The sequence below is a fragment of the Leuresthes tenuis genome, unplaced genomic scaffold (genome assembly GCF_036924035.1).
Source record: "Leuresthes tenuis unplaced genomic scaffold, fLeuTen1.0.hap1 SCAF_96, whole genome shotgun sequence".
NCBI classification, from domain to species: domain Eukaryota; kingdom Metazoa; phylum Chordata; class Actinopteri; order Atheriniformes; family Atherinopsidae; genus Leuresthes; species Leuresthes tenuis.
Genome location: NW_027325450.1, coordinates 75,935 through 93,548, shown reverse-complemented (window position 1 = coordinate 93,548; position 17,614 = coordinate 75,935). Strand labels below are relative to the sequence as shown.

Here is a 17,614-nt window from a genome sequence, read left to right as displayed (position 1 = left end):
GACTAAAGTTTGTAAAAAGCTGGTAAGACAAGGAGCGATGTCCCGACATTGTATGATCAAAAGCGGGAGCGGAGGTGTCCAGCTGTGAGTAGGTGTGATTGTCCGACCATAATTGCTGAAAAATGTGTTAGAAAAGGTAAGAATACTGGACCATACATCATCAAAAGCGGGAGAGGTGGTGTTCGGCTGCAAGAAGGTGTGAAAGTCCGACAATGGTTTGTAAAAAGCGGGTAATAAAAGGTTCGAATGCCCGAATATACATCATCAAAAGCGGAAGCGGAGGTGTTCGGATGCAGGAAGGTGTGAACGTCCAACCAAAGTTTGTAAAAAGCAGTGAAAAGCGAGAAAAAGCATTTCGTGAGTTCCGCATGATTTGGGATTTTGCTTATAAAATGCATTACTTCACTCAAACTATGTTAAAACTGATTTGTCCTTCATATTTACCATGTCTAGACATATTTAAACAAAAAAACAACGTTGTACTTTGCAGTAAAAGAAAGAGCAAATCTTAAGTTTCAGGAATCCGAGTATAAGCCTGCTTTCATGAGTTCTGCACGATTTCGGATTTTGCTATAAAATGAATTGCTTTGCTCAAACCAAGTTAAAACTGCTTTGTCCTTCCATATTCATCAATGTCTAGATCGACTTCAACAAAGAAAAACATTGGACTTTGCAGTAGAAGAAGTTGAAATCCATCTACACATTGATAAATATGAAGGACAAAGCAGTTCCCACTTGCCCATAAGAAAATAAGCTTATTCTCGGATTCCTGATCCTTCAGTGTTGCTCTTTCTTATACTGCAAAATACAATGTTGTTCTTTGTTGAAGTCGATCTAGACATTGATAAATATGAAGGAAAAAGCAGTTTTAACTTGGTTTGAGTGAATGAATTCATTTTATACATAAAATCCGAAATCGTGCAGAACTCATGAAAATAAGCTTATTCTCGGATTCCTAAAACTTTTGATTGGCTCTTTCTTTTACTGCAAAGTACAACGTTGTTTTTTGTTTAAATCTATCGAGACATTGATAAATATGAAGGTAAAAGCCGTTTTAACATAGTTTGAGTGAAGGAATTGATTTTATAGATAAAATCCCAAATCATGCAGAACTCCTCAAAAGGGGCGTATGGCTTAATCACAAGTGTGGTTCTTTCTCATTCAGGGTAGTATGAGGAAGTTTATGCTTGAAATATATGTAGAAATGGGTACATATGAAGGACAAAGCAGTGTTAACTTAGTTTGAGTGAAGGAATTCATTTTATACATAAAATCCCAAATCATGCAGAACGTATGAAAAGAAGCTTATTCTCGGATTCCTGATCCTTCAGTTTTGCTCTTTCTTCTACTGCAAAATACAATGTTGTTCTTTGTTGAAGTCGATCTAGACATTGATAAATATGAAGGAAAAAGCAGTTTTAACTTGGTTTGAGTGAATGAATTCATTTTATACATAAAATCCGAAATCGTGCAGAACTCATGAAAATAAGCTTATTCTCGGATTCCTAAAACTTTTGATTTGCTCTTTCTTTTATTGCAAAGTACAACGTTGTTTTTTTGTTTAAATCTATCGAGACATTGATAAATATGAAGGTAAAAGCCGTTTTAACATAGTTTGAGTGAAGGAATTAATTTTATAGATAAAATCCCAAATCATGCAGAACTCCTCAAAAGGGAGGTATGGCTTAATCACAAGTGTGGCTCTTTCTCATTCAGGGTAATATGAGGAAGTTTATGCTTGAAATATATGTAGAAATGGGTACATATGAAGGACAAAGCAGTGTTAACTTAGTTTGCGTGAAGAAATTCATTTTATACATAAAATCCGAAATCGTGCAGAACTCATGAAAATAAGCTTATTCTCGGATTCCTAAAACTTTTGATTTGCCCTTTCTTTTACTGCAAAGTACAACGTTGTTTTTTGTTGAAATCTATCTAGACATTGATAAATACCAGCCAAAACTCTGCTGCCGCTTTTGATAATTTATGGTTGGGCATTCTTACCTTTTCTTACCCGCTTTTTACAAATTATGATCTTACATTCACACCTACTTGCAGTCGAACACCTTCTCATCCACTTATGATCATGTGCGGTTGGGCTTTCGCACCTTTTCTTACCCATTTTTCAGTAATTATGGGTGGACATTCAGACCGTCTTGCAGCCGAAAACCTCCGCTCCTCTTTTGATCATACATTGTCGGGCATTCACACCTTGTCTTACCCGCTTTTTACAAACTTTAGTCGGACATTCAAACCTTCTTGCAGCTGAACCACCTCCGCTCCCTGTTTTGATCATATATGGTCTGGCAATAGTACCTTTTCTTACCCATTTGTGAGTAATTATGGCTGGACATTCACACCTTCTTGCAGCTGAACACCTCCTCTCCTGCTAATGATCATGTATGGTTTGATATTCGAAAATTTTCTTTCATGTTTTAAAGCAATTATTAATGGACATTCACACCTACTTGCAGCCGAACACCACCTCTCCCGCTTTTGATGATGTATGGACAGGCATTCTTACCTTTTCTAACACATTTTTCAGCAATTATGGTTGGAGAATCACACCTACTCACGGCCGAACAACTCCGCTACCGCATTTGATGGTGTATAGTCGGGCATTCTCACCCTTTCTCATCAGCTTTTTGCAAATTATTCTCTGACATTCACACCTACTTGCAGTCGAACACCTTCTCATCCGCTTTTGATTATGTTTGGTTAGATATTCGAACCTTTTCTTAACTGCTTTTTTACAAACTTTGGTCGGACGTTCACACCTTCTTGCAGCCGAACACCTACGCTTCCGGTTTTGATAGTGTATATTCGGGCATACGAACCTTTTCTTACCCGCTTTTTACAAACCATGGTCGGACTTTCACACCTTCTCTTAGCTGAACAACTCCGCTCCCTCTTTTGATTGTGTACAGTCGGGTATTTTAACCTTTTCTTACCCGCTTTTTACCAACTATGATCGGACATTCACACCGTCTTACAGCCGAACACCTCCGCTCCCTCTTTTGATGGTGTATGTTCGGGCATTCGAACCTTTTCTTACCCGCTTTTTACAAACCAGGATCGGACTTTCACACCTTTTAGTAGCCGAAAACCTCCGCTCCCGCTATTGATTGTGTACAGTCGGGTATTTTAACCTTTTCTTACCCGCTTTTTACCAACTATTGTCGGACATTCACACCGTCTTAGAGCGGAACACCTCCTCTCCCGCTTATGATCATGTACGGTTTGATGTTCGAAAATTTACTTTCTTGTTTTAAAGCAATTATTGATGGACATTCAAACCTTCTTTTTGATGGTGTATAGTCGGGCTTTCGAGCCTTTTCTTCCCGGTTTTTACAAACCATGGTCGGACTTTCACACCTTCTTGTAGCCGAACAACTCCGCTCCCGCTATTGATTGTGTACAGTCGGGTATTTTAACCTTTTCTTACCCGCTTTTTACCAACTATGGTCGGACATTCACACCGTCTTACAGCGGAACACCTCTGCTCCCGCTTTTGATGGTGTATAGTCGGGCATTCGAACCTTTTCTTACCCGCTTTTTACAAACTATGGTGGGACATTCAAACCTTCTTATATCCGAAAACCTCCGCTCTCTCTTTTGATCATACATTGTCGGACATTCGCACCTTTTCTTACCCGCTTTTTACAAACCATGGTCGGACTTTCACACCTTCTTGTAGCCGAACACATCCGCTCCCGCTATTGATTGTGTACAGTCGGGTATTTTAACCTTTTCTTACCCGCTTCTTACCAACTATGGTCGGACATTCACACCTTCGTACAGCGGAACACCTCCGCTCCCTCTTTTGATGGTGTATGTTCGGGTATTCAAACCTTTTCTTACCCGCTTTTTCCAAACTATGGTCGGCTATTCACAGCTTCCTCTCCACCATACTTGTATGGTTGGATATTCACACCCACTTGCATCCGAAGACCTCTGCCCCAAATTTTGTTGATATTTAGTCGGACATTTGCACCTTACCCGCTTTTGGCAAACTATGGCCTTCTTGCAGCCAAACACCTCTGATCTCGCTTTTGATGATGTAAGGTTGGGCATTCAGACCTTGCTTCACCTGCTTTTCACCAAATATAGTCGGACATTCACACCTTCTTGCAGCCGAACACTTCCGCTCCACCTTTTAGTGTTCTATCACACCTTTTTTTCACCGCATTTTATACATTATGGTTGGAAATTTTCAACCACTCTCATCCGAAGACCTCTCCTCCCGCTTTTGTTAATATATTTGAACTTTAGTCGGACATTCAAACCTTCTTGCAGCTGAACCACCTCCGCTCCCTGTTTTGATCATATATGGTCTGGCAATACTACCTTTTCTTACCCGTTTGTGAGTAATTATGGCTGGACATTCACACCTACTTGCAGCCGAACACAACCTCTCTCGCTTTTGATGATGTATGGACCGGCATTCTTACCTTTTCTAACACATTTTTCAGCAATTATGGTCGGAGATTCACACCTACTCAAAGCCGAACAACTCCGCTCCCGCATTTGATGGTGTATAGTCGGGCATTCTCACCCTTTCTCATCAGCTTTTTCCAAATTATGATCTGACATTCACCCCTATTTGCAGTCGAACAGCTCTGCTCCCGCTTTTGATTATGTATGGTTGGATATTCGAACCTTTTCTTAACTGCTTTTTACAAACTTTGGTTGGACGTTCACACCTTCTTGTAGCCGAACACATGCACTCCTGCTTTTGATGATGTATGGTTGGGCATTCGCACCTTTTTTTACCCATTTTTCAGGTATTATGGGTGGACATTCACACCTTCTTGCAGCTGAACACCTCCTCTCCCACTTATGATCATGTGTGGTTTGATTTTCGAAAATTTTCTTTCATTTTTTCTAGCAATTATTGATGGACATTTAGACCTTCTTGCAGCTGAACACCACCTCTCCCGATTTTGATTATGTATGGACCGGCATTTTTACCTTTTCTAACACATTTTTCAGCAATTATGGTTGGAGATTCACACCTACTCACAGCCGAACAACTCCGCTACCGCATTTGATGGTGTATAGTCGGGCATTCTCACCCTTTCTCATCAGCTTTTTGCAAATTATGATCTGACATCCACACCTACTTGCAGTCGAACAGCTCTGCTCCCGCTTTTGATTATGTATGGTTGGATATTCGAACCTTTTCTTAACTGCTTTTTACAAACTTTGGTTGGACGTTCACACCTTCTTGTAGCCGAACACATGCACTCCTGCTTTTGATGATGTATGGTTGGGCATTCGCACCTTTTTTTTACCCATTTTTCAGGTATTATGGGTGGACATTCACACCTTCTTGCAGCTGAACACCTCCTCTCCCACTTATGATCATGTGTGGTTTGATTTTCGAAAATTTTCTTTCATGTTTTCTAGCAATTATTGATGGACATTTAGACCTTCTTGCAGCTGAACACCACCTCTCCCGATTTTGATTATGTATGGACCAGCATTTTTACCTTTTCTAACACATTTTTCAGCAATTATGGTTGGAGATTCACACCTACTCACAGCCGAACAACTCCGCTACCGCATTTGATGGTGTATAGTCGGGCATTCTCACCCTTTCTCATCAGCTTTTTGCAAATTATGATCTGACATTCACACCTACTTCCAGTCGAACAGCTCTGCTCCCGCTTTTGATTATGTTTGGTTAGATATTCGAACCTTTTCTTAACTGCTTTTTACAAACTTTGGTCGGACGTTCACAATATCTTGCAGCCGAACACCTCCGCTTCCGCTCTTGATGGTGTATATTCGGGCATACGAACCTTTTCTTACCCGCTTTTTACAAACCAAGGTCGGACTTTCACACCTTCTCTTAGCTGAACAACTCCGCTCCCTCTTTTGATTGTGTACAGTCGGGTAATTTAACCTTTTCTTACCCGCTTTTTACCATCTATGGTCGGACATTCACACCGTCTTACAGCGGAACACCTCCGCTCCCTCTTTTGATGATGTATGGTTAGGCATTCGCACCTTTTCTTACCCATTTTTCAGTAATTATGGGTAGACATTCACACCTTCTTGCAGCTGAACACCTCCTCTCCCGCTTATGATCATGTGCAGTTTGATATTCGAAGATTTTCTTTCATGTTTTCTAGCAATTATTGATGGACATTCAGACCGTCTTGCAGCTGAACACCTCCGCTCCCACTTTTGATGGTGTATAGTCGGGCTTTCGAGCCTTTTCTTCCCCGGTTTTTACAAATTATGGTTGGACATTCAGACCTTCTTGCAGCCGAAAACCTCCACTCCCTCTTTTGATCATACATTGTCGGGCATTCGCACCTTTTCTTACCCGCTTTTTACAAACCATGGTCGGACTTTCACACCTTTTAGTAGCCGAACAACTCCGCTCCCGCTATTGATTGTGTACAGTCGGGTATTTTAACCTTTTCTTACCCGCTTTTTACCAACTATGGTTGGACATTCACACCTTCTTACAGCAGAACACCTCCGCTCCCTGTTTTGATTATGTATGGTTTGACATTCGCACCTTCTCTCACCCGCCTTTTACTATGGTCGGCCATTCACAGCTTCCTCTCCACCATACTTGTATGGTGGGATATTCACACCCACTTCCATCCGAAGACCTCCGCCCCCACTTTTGTTGATATTTAGTCGGTCATTCGCACCTTACCCGCTTTTGGCAAACTATGGCCTTCTTGCAGCCGAACACCTCTGATCTCGCTTTTGATGATGTAAGGTTGGGCATTCAGACCTTGCTTCACCTGCTTTTCACCAAATATAGTCGGACATTCACACCTTCTTGCAGCCAAACGCTTCCGCTTTTAGTGTTCTATGAGGCATTCACATATTTTTTTTCACCGTATTTTATAGATTATGGTTGGAAATTCTCACCCACTCTCATCCGAAGACCTCTCCTCCCGCTTTTGTTAATATATAGTCGGGCATTCGAACCTTTTCTTACCCGCTTTTTACAAATTATGGTCGAACATTCACTCCTACTTGCAGCTGAATACTTCCGCTCCACCTTTTAGGTATGTATGGTTGGCATTTGCACCTCTTTTTATACTGATTGCTGAAGATTAAGTTGTTCTTTCTCAAACTACAAATTTTTTTTAATTGTTGAAACTTGATTTGAAGTGGATAAATAAGGAGGACAAACAGTTTTAAGTCAGGCTGATAGAAGGAATTAATTTTATAGCAAAATCTGTATTTCGTCATATGTCGAGAGATGCTTATTGCTGAAGAAGTTCTTTCTCATTCTACAAAGTACAACGTTGTTTATCGTTGAAACTTGATTAGACATGAATAAATATGAAGGACAAAGCAGTCTTAACTTGGTTTGAGTTAATGAATTCGTTTCATAGGAGAATCCGAATTCGTGCATAACTCATAAAATAGAGCTTATTTTCGGATTCCTGAAGAATGAGTCTGGTTCTTTCTCATAATACAAAGTTTGTTGTTTATTGTTGAAACTTCATCAGAAGTGAAGAAATAAATGAATGCCTATCAACAAATGTGGGATCTAAACTCTAGTGCTTCCTCTAAAATAATTTCCTTTCTCAATTTAGAAATGTGTGTGTGTAAGTCACAACACCCGTGACACCAAAACGGCTTTCTTTTCTCTACACTCTGCACTATGAGCACACACACCAAATCAGAAAGGCTTTTTTCTCTCTTTTCTACATTATGGACTGTGGGGACACAAAACCGCTCTCTCTCTTTTTTTTTTTTATCGTGTGCCAGGGCGTTGTCTCACGTATTAGATTATGCTTAAGATACGAATGGGTTTATCAGTCACATCAGAATCCATACATACTGATCCTCCCGTAATAAAATGGTCGGATCTTATCAAACACACTTTGTTTCTTGTGACAATCAAGTCAGCGAAACAGCGTATACACGTCAAGACACTGAATCAAGTTTGCCACAAGAACTCATAAGTTTGGCAGTATTGCTCTGCCGTCAGCAATCATACACCCATTTTATTTTCGTGAGACATGTGCAAGCACCTGTTCATCTACTGTTCTATCACTATGAATTAGTGATCTATTATCAATAAGGATACTTCTACAACTACTATCAAAGTATGTCCAGACTTCTTATGTTGTCAGTTGCTATATATGAATAAGTGGGTAGCTACTGACAAGCATTAAGCATGTCACACAGCCCAAACATATAACATTTCAGGACACACCACACAGTTAACAACCACAGTGAAGCGTGTCAAAGCCCAAACATGTAACATTCAACAGGACACTTACACAACACATTCAAATCAAACAGTCAGACAACATACAAGAACATATACCCCAGCCGGCATTGCTCCCTGCCTATTTTCGTACAGCACACTATGTGTGCGCACACCTTTATTCACAAACTCTTCAACTTATACTCTTTTACCGAAGCTGCTACAGCTCGATTGGCCGAATACCCTTTAATCCTATTTCGGTGAATTTGACATCTGCCTTACATATAACAGATTAGCGGTTTAGCAGTTTTAATTTAGTTTGAGTGAAGGAATTCATTTTATAGCAAAATCCGAAATCGTGAAGAACTCATGAAAGTAAGCTTATTCTCGGATTCCTGAAACTTTAGATTTGCTCTTTCTTTTACTGCAAAGTACAACGTTGTTTTTTTTGTTTAAATCTTTCTAGACATGGTAAATATTAAGGACAAAGCAGTTTTCACATAGTTTGAGTGAAGGAATTCATTTTATAGATAAAATCCCAAGAGTCTGCTGAGAAAAGAGAGTGAATGCGAAGTAGACTTTAACACGGCTATGGGAGCGAGCCGAGTGTGGGCTAACCGGGAGAATTGCTTGAAAGAAACGCGACACCGAATGAGCGATCAGAACAAAGCCTCAATACGGGATTCTCGTGGTGTTTTTGTTGCTGCCTTGTCTTTTGCACAGAGTAAAAGACAAGGCAGCCATCGAATAGGGCCCGATTGTTCCTAGTTGGTCAGCCGAGGAGCAAGGGGGGGGGGGAGCAAGCGTCTCAACCAAGCAAAGCTCACCATGGGGAAGGTGGCTATGCCAACTAGCCTGATGCCCTGCTCCCGCAGTGACGGATAATCGTACTCTGGTTTCTCTTCATAACGTACAAGTCTTTCGCCTTTTACTAAAGATTTCTGTGGAGAGCAGCACTAATGAGTTGTTTCTATTTTTGGCAGGCTTTACCTTTGCGGGTGAAGCCCTTTCTGTCTGTGCAAAAGAAATCTTCTTACTGTGCAGAGTGACTTCTCTGAGTAGAGTCGCCTTACTTGTTGCGACTGTGCCGATGTTCGAAGCTGGAGTGCAAAGTTGTTGCTTGAATGGTGCTTGCTGGAGCGTGCGGGAGTGCAAAGTTATACCATTTAAAAGGGCTGAAGTGCTCAGTGCTCAGTGCAGCGGGTGGGCGACACTCTGGCCACCTTGAAAACCGAGGTTACATCCACTACCAGGGGCAGCCCAAGTTCTGCCGCAAGTGTGGTGAGCATGGGCACCTGGTTGAGGCTTGTACCAAGGTGTTATGTGGGAAGAGCAGAGAAATTGGGCAAACTTTTGGAGAGTGTCCAAATGGCAGGAAATGTAATCTCTGTGGAGAATTAAATCACCTCTTCAGAGATTGCCCTAAATCTTTTGCCAACAAATTAAAGACGGTAAAGCCACAGTCAAGCCAACAAAGAGAAGGACCAAAGGTGGCAGTTGGTGAACAAAGTGAAGAGGTTGACCCAATAAATTCAAACTTCCCGCCAAAAGCTTGGATTGGAAGTGAGGAGCAAAAAGGGGAGGGGTCTGTAGAGGCCTCACCACTCAGTGTTGAAGTCTGTGAGAATTCACAGGCAGAGGGTGGAGCTACGCTAAATGAGGAGGAAGAGCAGACAGGTGAGTCTAGTGAAGATACTCACCTCCCCGAAGGTCAACAGCCAAAGAGGACGGCATCTGAGCCTCTGATTCCCCAGTTGTATCAGAGAAGAGGGGAAGGGTTAGGTCCCTTTCAGACAGTTCTTCAGTGGAAGAACCTAGAGTCTTCCCCTCCGACTCACCAAATGAGGTCTCCTTTTTAACTTCAGCTCTGCAATCAACCCCCAGGGACTCAAAGTTAAATGCAACATTGCGTCAGAGGCCAACACCGAGAGTCCGAAAAGGAAATATAGATCACCCTACTCACTTTTCACCTAAAGAAATGAAGGAAGAGCTAGTTTCCCAAGAAATAACCTGTGTGTAATTTGTTTTGATAACTTAGAAAAACGAAAATGACATACCTACTTTCCTTTATGCTTTTAATGGTTCTCACCTTCTCAACACTAAATGTGAGAAGTGTGAAATCAAAGACAAGAGCCCAGAGTATTTTATCCTTCTTAGACTCCATAAAATCAGATGTGTTTTTAATACAAGAATGTGGACTACCTTTTTTAAAAAACCATAGACAATGGGAGGAAATGTGGCCCCATTTATCGATATGGAGTGGCTCAAATCAAAATAAAAATGATGGTGTGGCCATTCTAATTAAAAATCCGCATGTTATGGTGAAAGGTAGCACAGTGGTGAGAGACGGACGGGCACTTTTAGCACACTTGAATTTTATGGGGCAAGACTTTAACCTCTTAAATATTTATGGTTTCAATGGAAAAAATGAAAGGTATGACCTTTTAGAAGATATACAGCTTTACATGCTAGGGCAAGTACCTTTAGTTGTAGGAGGGGATTTTAACTGTATCTTGAGCAGGAAAGACAGAAAAAGAGCAGGGGTAGATTTTAAAGTGGATAAGACTTCGATTTTACTTCAGGGCATATGCAGGGATTTTAAGCTTACTGACTGTTTTAAAACCATGCATCCCAGAGAGGAGGGCTTCACCTGGTTTAGTCATGATGGCACCAGAGCCTCTCGCATTGATTATTTCTTTACTAGAGATTGCCCACCCACTGATGTTAGATTAACCCCTGTTTTCTTTTCAGACCACCTTATGCTCTCCTGCACCCTTTCACCCCCTTCTGGTGTGACGGTAGGAAGTGGTCTGTGGAAACTCAACTGTTCCCTGTTGGAGGATGAAATCATAGTCAGTCAGTACAGGGAATGTTATAAAGAGTGGCAGACCCTTCAAGACCTCTACGAAACACATGCACAATGGTGGGAAATGGTGAAGGAAACGACCCAGACTTTTTTTAAACAGCAAGGTAAACGTAAAAAAAGGAAAGAGAATAGATGTATGATGGGACTACATAAACGCTTACAGCGCTACTTTAAACTAAATCAGTGTGGCATAGACTTTAAAGAAGAAATCAAAGATGTCAAAAAGGAAATGTCAGTTTCAGCAGAAATAAAGAGTAAAGGAATTTTTGTAAGAAGCAGGGAGCAGGAAATTGAGGAAGGTGAAAAATAAAGAAAGTTATAAATAAAAAGGAGTGTATTCAAAATCTAAAAAGAGAAGATGGGTTTTTAACAAAATCCACACAAGAGATGATTGAAACTGTACATACCTTTTATAGTAACATGTACAAAGAGAAACCAGTGCACTTGGAAACATCGGCAGAAATCTTAAAATTCGTTGACAAAACCGTAAAAGAGAATGCACACTTGACACAGAATTTTACTGCTTTAGAGTTAAAAAAATGCCTAACAGGTTTTAAGAGAAGTCGAGCTCCGGGTTTAGACGGGCTTCCTGCAGAATTCTATCTGACCTATTGGGACCTTTTATCATCAGACATTTTAGATGTTTTTAAAGATTTTGAAAAACTCGACCGACTGCCTGACAGTTTTAGAGTGGGAATAGTGACTCTACTTTATAAAAAAAATGATAAGACTGACCTAAAGAATTGGAGGCCCATCACACTTTTAAACTTTGACTGTAAACTTTTTAGCAAGGTTTTAGCGACACGGATGTCCTCTGTTTTAGAGGAGGTAATTCACCCAGACCAAACTTGTGCCATCTCAGGGAGACAACTCACCGACAGCCTCGTACTGATTCGAGACATCATTGATTACGCTAGAGACAGAAACACCCGGCTTGTCATCTTAAATTTAGACTTTGAAAAAGCATTTGATCGGGTCTCGCATCAATATCTCTTTCAGGTGTTGCAGCCATCGAAAAGGGCCCGATTGTTCCTACTTGGTGAGCTTTGCTTGGTTGAGACGCTTGCCCCCCCCCCCCCCCCCCCCCCTGCTCCTCGGCTGACCAAGTAGAAACAATCTATTCGATGGCTGCCTTGTCTTTTACTCTGTGCAAAAGACAAGGCAGCCACAAACACCACGGGAACACCGTATTGAGGCTTTGTTCTGACCACTCATTCGGTGTCGCGTTTCTTTCAAGCAATTCTCCCGGTTAGCCCGCACTCGGCTCGCTCCCAGAGCCGTGTTAAAGTCCACTTCGCATTCACTCTCTTTTCTCAGCAGATTAAAAGAAAGTTTCATCTTGGGCTCCCTGAAACTTCCATCCTGCACCGCTGTTTGCTTTTTCACAAGAGCAGAGGAGAGCGCACCGTTCCCAGCGGCACTGCAGTACCGGGTCGAGGCTTGGAGTGAACGGAGCAAGCTTCTTTTTCAACTCCTATTCTTAAAAATCCATTTAATATGTTGTCCTCGTATAGAGGACATATTAAACTGATAAGAACAGATACTACACTTGATCTTAGCCAAAAGGCCGAGAAGCGATAACTGTCCACTGTTTCAGGTCCGAGGGCCCTTGCTGGCACAATGCGCACTTGTAGCAGTGTTCTTTTTATGGCCATAGGTGGCCAGAGTGTCACGTTGCACCTCCGCCCACCCGCTGCACTGAGCACTCTTCAGCCCTTTTAAATGGTATAACTTTGCACTCCCGCATGCTCCAGCAAGCACCATTCAAGCAACAACTTTGCACTCCAGCTTCGAACATCGGCACAGTCGCAACAAGTAAGGCGACTCTACTCAGAGAAGTCACTCTGCAAAGTAGCAAGATTTCTTTTGCACAGACAGAAAGGGCTTCACCCGCAAAGGTAAAGCCTGCCAATAATAGAAACAACTCATTAGTGCTGCTCTCCACGGAAGTCTTTAGTAAAAGGCGAAAGACTTGTATGTTATGAAGAGAAACCAGAGTACGATTATCCGTCACTGCGGGAGCAGGGCATCAGGCTAGTTGGTATAGCCACCTTCCCCATGGTGAGCTTTGCTTGGTTGAGACGCTTGCCGGTTAGCCCACACTCGGCTCACTCCCATAGCCGTGTTAAAGTCTACTTCGCATTCACTCTCTTTTCTCAGCAGACTCTTGGGATTTTATCTATAAAATGAATTCCTTCACTCAAACTATGTGAAAACTGCTTTGTCCTTAATATTTACCATGTCTAGAAAGATTTAAACAAAAAAAACAACGTTGTACTTTGCAGTAAAAGAAAGAGCAAATCTAAAGTTTCAGGAATCCGAGAATAAGCTTACTTTCATGAGTTCTTCACGATTTCGGATTTTGCTATAAAATGAATTCCTTCACTCAAATTAAATTAAAACTGCTAAACCGCTAATCTGTTATATGTAAGGCAGATGTCAAATTCACCGAAATAGGATCAAAGGGTATTCGGCCAATCGAGTTGTAGCAGCTTCGGTAAAAGAGTATAAGTTGAAGAGTTTGTGAATAAAGGTGTGCGCACACATAGTGTGCTGTACGAAAATAGGCAGGGAGCAATGCCGGCTGGGGTATATGTTCTTGTATGTTGTCTGCCTGTTTGATTTGAATGTGTTGTGTAAGTGTCCTGTTGAATGTTACATGTTTGGGCTTTGACACGCTTCACTGTGGTTGTTAACTGTGTGGTGTGTCCTGAAATGTTATATGTTTGGGCTGTGTGACATGCTTAATGCTTGTCAGTAGCTACCCACTTATTCATATATAGCAACTGACAACATAAGAAGTCTGGACATACTTTGATAGTAGTTGTAGAAGTATCCTTATTGATAATAGATCACTAATTCATAGTGATAGAACAGTAGATGAACAGGTGCTTGCACATGTCTCACGAAAATAAAATGGGTGTATGATTGCTGACGGCAGAGCAATACTGCCAAACTTATGAGTTCTTGTGGCAAACTTGATTCAGTGTCTTGACGTGTATACGCTGTTTCGCTGACTTGATTGTCACAAGAAACAAAGTGTGTTTGATAAGATCCGACCATTTTATTACGGGAGGATCAGTATGGATTCTGATGTGACTGATAAACCCATTCGTATCTTAAGCATAATCTAATACGTGAGACAACGCCCTGGCACACGATAAAAAAAAAAAAGAGAGAGAGCGGTTTTGTGTCCCCACAGTCCATAATGTAGAAAAGAGAGAAAAAAGCCTTTCTGATTTGGTGTGTGTGCTCATAGTGCAGAGTGTAGAGAAAAGAAAGCCGTTTTGGTGTCACGGGTGTTGTGACTTACACACACACATTTCTAAATTGAGAAAGGAAATTATTTTAGAGGAAGCACTAGAGTTTAGATCCCACATTTATTGATAGGCATTCATTTATTTCTTCACTTCTGATGAAGTTTCAACAATAAACAACAAACTTTGTATTATGAGAAAGAACCAGACTCATTCTTCAGGAATCCGAAAATAAGCTCTATTTTATGAGTTATGCACGAATTCGGATTCTCCTATAAAACGAATTCATTAACTCAAACCAAGTTAAGACTGCTTTGTCCTTCATATTTATTCATGTCTAATCAAGTTTCAACGATAAACAACGTTGTACTTTGTAGAATGAGAAAGAACTTCTTCAGCAATAAGCATCTCTCGACATATGACGAAATACAGATTTTGCTATAAAATTAATTCCTTCTATCAGCCTGACTTAAAACTGTTTGTCCTCCTTATTTATCCACTTCAAATCAAGTTTCAACAATTAAAAAAAATTTGTAGTTTGAGAAAGAACAACTTAATCTTCAGCAATCAGTATAAAAAGAGGTGCAAATGCCAACCATACATACCTAAAAGGTGGAGCGGAAGTATTCAGCTGCAAGTAGGAGTGAATGTTCGACCATAATTTGTAAAAAGCGGGTAAGAAAAGGTTCGAATGCCCGACTATATATTAACAAAAGCGGGAGGAGAGGTCTTCGGATGAGAGTGGGTGAGAATTTCCAACCATAATCTATAAAATACGGTGAAAAAAAATATGTGAATGCCTCATAGAACACTAAAAGCGGAAGCGTTTGGCTGCAAGAAGGTGTGAATGTCCGACTATATTTGGTGAAAAGCAGGTGAAGCAAGGTCTGAATGCCCAACCTTACATCATCAAAAGCGAGATCAGAGGTGTTCGGCTGCAAGAAGGCCATAGTTTGCCAAAAGCGGGTAAGGTGCGAATGACCGACTAAATATCAACAAAAGTGGGGGCGGAGGTCTTCGGATGGAAGTGGGTGTGAATATCCCACCATACAAGTATGGTGGAGAGGAAGCTGTGAATGGCCGACCATAGTAAAAGGCGGGTGAGAGAAGGTGCGAATGTCAAACCATACATAATCAAAACAGGGAGCGGAGGTGTTCTGCTGTAAGAAGGTGTGAATGTCCAACCATAGTTGGTAAAAAGCGGGTAAGAAAAGGTTAAAATACCCGACTGTACACAATCAATAGCGGGAGCGGAGTTGTTCGGCTACTAAAAGGTGTGAAAGTCCGACCATGGTTTGTAAAAAGCGGGTAAGAAAAGGTGCGAATGCCCGACAATGTATGATCAAAAGAGGGAGTGGAGGTTTTCGGCTGCAAGAAGGTCTGAATGTCCAACCATAATTTGTAAAAACCGGGGAAGAAAAGGCTCGAAAGCCCGACTATACACCATCAAAAGTGGGAGCGGAGGTGTTCAGCTGCAAGACGGTCTGAATGTCCATCAATAATTGCTAGAAAACATGAAAGAAAATTTTCGAATATCAAACTGCACGAATGCCTAACCATACATCATCAAAAGAGGGAGCGGAGGTGTTCCGCTGTAAGACGGTGTGAATGTCCGACCATAGATGGTAAAAAGCGGGTAATAAAAGGTTAAATTACCCGACTGTACACAATCAAAAGAGGGAGCGGAGTTGTTCAGCTAAGAGAAGGTGTGAAAGTCCGACCTTGGTTTGTAAAAAGCGGGTAAGAAAAGGTTCGTATGCCCGAATATACACCATCAAGAGCGGAAGCGGAGGTGTTCGGCTGCAAGATATTGTGAACGTCCGACCAAAGTTTGTAAAAAGCAGTTAAGAAAAGGTTTGAATATCTAACCAAACATAATCAAAAGCGGGAGCAGAGCTGTTCGACTGGAAGTAGGTGTGAATGTCAGATCATAATTTGCAAAAAGCTGATGAGAAAGGGTGAGAATGCCCGACTATACACCATCAAATGCGGTAGCGGAGTTGTTCGGCTGTGAGTAGGTGTGAATCTCCAACCATAATTGCTGAAAAATGTGTTAGAAAAGGTAAAAATGCCAGTCCATACATCATCAAAATCGGGAGAGGTGGTGTTCAGCTGCAAGAAGGTCTAAATGTCCATCAATAATTGCTAGAAAACATGAAAGAAAATTTTCGAAAATCAAACCACACATGATCATAAGTGGGAGAGGAGGTGTTCAGCTGCAAGAAGGTGTGAATGTCCACCCATAATACCTGAAAAATGGGTAAAAAAAAGGTGCGAATGCCCAACCATACATCATCAAAAGCAGGAGTGCATGTGTTCGGCTACAAGAAGGTGTGAACGTCCAACCAAAGTTTGTAAAAAGCAGTTAAGAAAAGGTTCGAATATCCAACCATACATAATCAAAAGCGGGAGCAGAGCTGTTCGACTGCAAGTAGGTGTGGATGTCAGATCATAATTTGCAAAAAGCTGATGAGAAAGAGTGAGAATGCCCGACTATACACCATCAAATGCGGTAGCGGAGTTGTTCGGCTGTGAGTAGGTGTGAATCTCCAACCATAATTGCTGAAAAATGTGTTAGAAAAGGTAAAAATGCCGGTCCATACATAATCAAAATCGGGAGAGGTGGTGTTCAGCTGCAAGAAGGTCTAAATGTCCATCAATAATTGCTAGAAAACATGAAAGAAAATTTTCGAAAATCAAACCACACATGATCATAAGTGGGAGAGGAGGTGTTCAGCTGCAAGAAGGTGTGAATGTCCACCCATAATACCTGGAAAATGGGTAAAAAAAAGGTGCCAATGCCCAACCATACATCATCAAAAGCAGGAGTGCATGTGTTCGGCTACAAGAAGGTGTGAACGTCCAACCAAAGTTTGTAAAAAGCAGATAAGAAAAGGTTCGAATATCCAACCATACATAATCAAAAGCGGGAGCAGAGCTGTTCGACTGCAAATAGGGGTGAATGTCAGATCATAATTTGGAAAAAGCTGATGAGAAAGGGTGAGAATGCCCGACTATACACCATCAAATGCGGGAGCGGAGTTGTTCGGCTTTGAGTAGGTGTGAATCTCCGACCATAATTGCTGAAAAATGTGTTAGAAAAGGTAAGAATGCCGGTCCATACATCATCAAAAGCGAGAGAGGTTGTGTTCGGCTGCAAGTAGGTGTGAATGTCCAGCCATAATTACTCACAAACGGGTAAGAAAAGGTAGTATTGCCAGACCATATATGATCAAAACAGGGAGCAGAGGTGGTTCAGCTGCAAGAAGGTTTGAATGTCCGACTAAAGTTCAAATA

At 41.3% G+C, this 17,614-nt stretch overlaps 3 non-coding genes across 3 annotated transcripts; 1 reads left to right on the top strand and 2 right to left on the bottom strand.

Annotated features, from left to right (window-relative positions):
• The first annotated feature begins 9,081 nt into the window (after window positions 1-9,081).
• Window positions 9,082-9,195, top strand: LOC140286489 (U5 spliceosomal RNA). Its single transcript, XR_011911290.1, has one exon. It is a non-coding gene; the product is annotated as a U5 spliceosomal RNA (small nuclear RNA).
• Window positions 9,196-12,455: 3,260 nt separating this feature from the next.
• Window positions 12,456-12,639, bottom strand: LOC140286502 (U2 spliceosomal RNA). The gene has a single exon (XR_011911303.1). It is a non-coding gene; the product is annotated as a U2 spliceosomal RNA (small nuclear RNA).
• Window positions 12,640-12,947: 308 nt separating this feature from the next.
• LOC140286485 (U5 spliceosomal RNA) lies at window positions 12,948-13,061 on the bottom strand. Its single transcript, XR_011911287.1, has one exon. It is a non-coding gene; the product is annotated as a U5 spliceosomal RNA (small nuclear RNA).
• Between the last annotated feature and the right edge of the window lie 4,553 nt (window positions 13,062-17,614).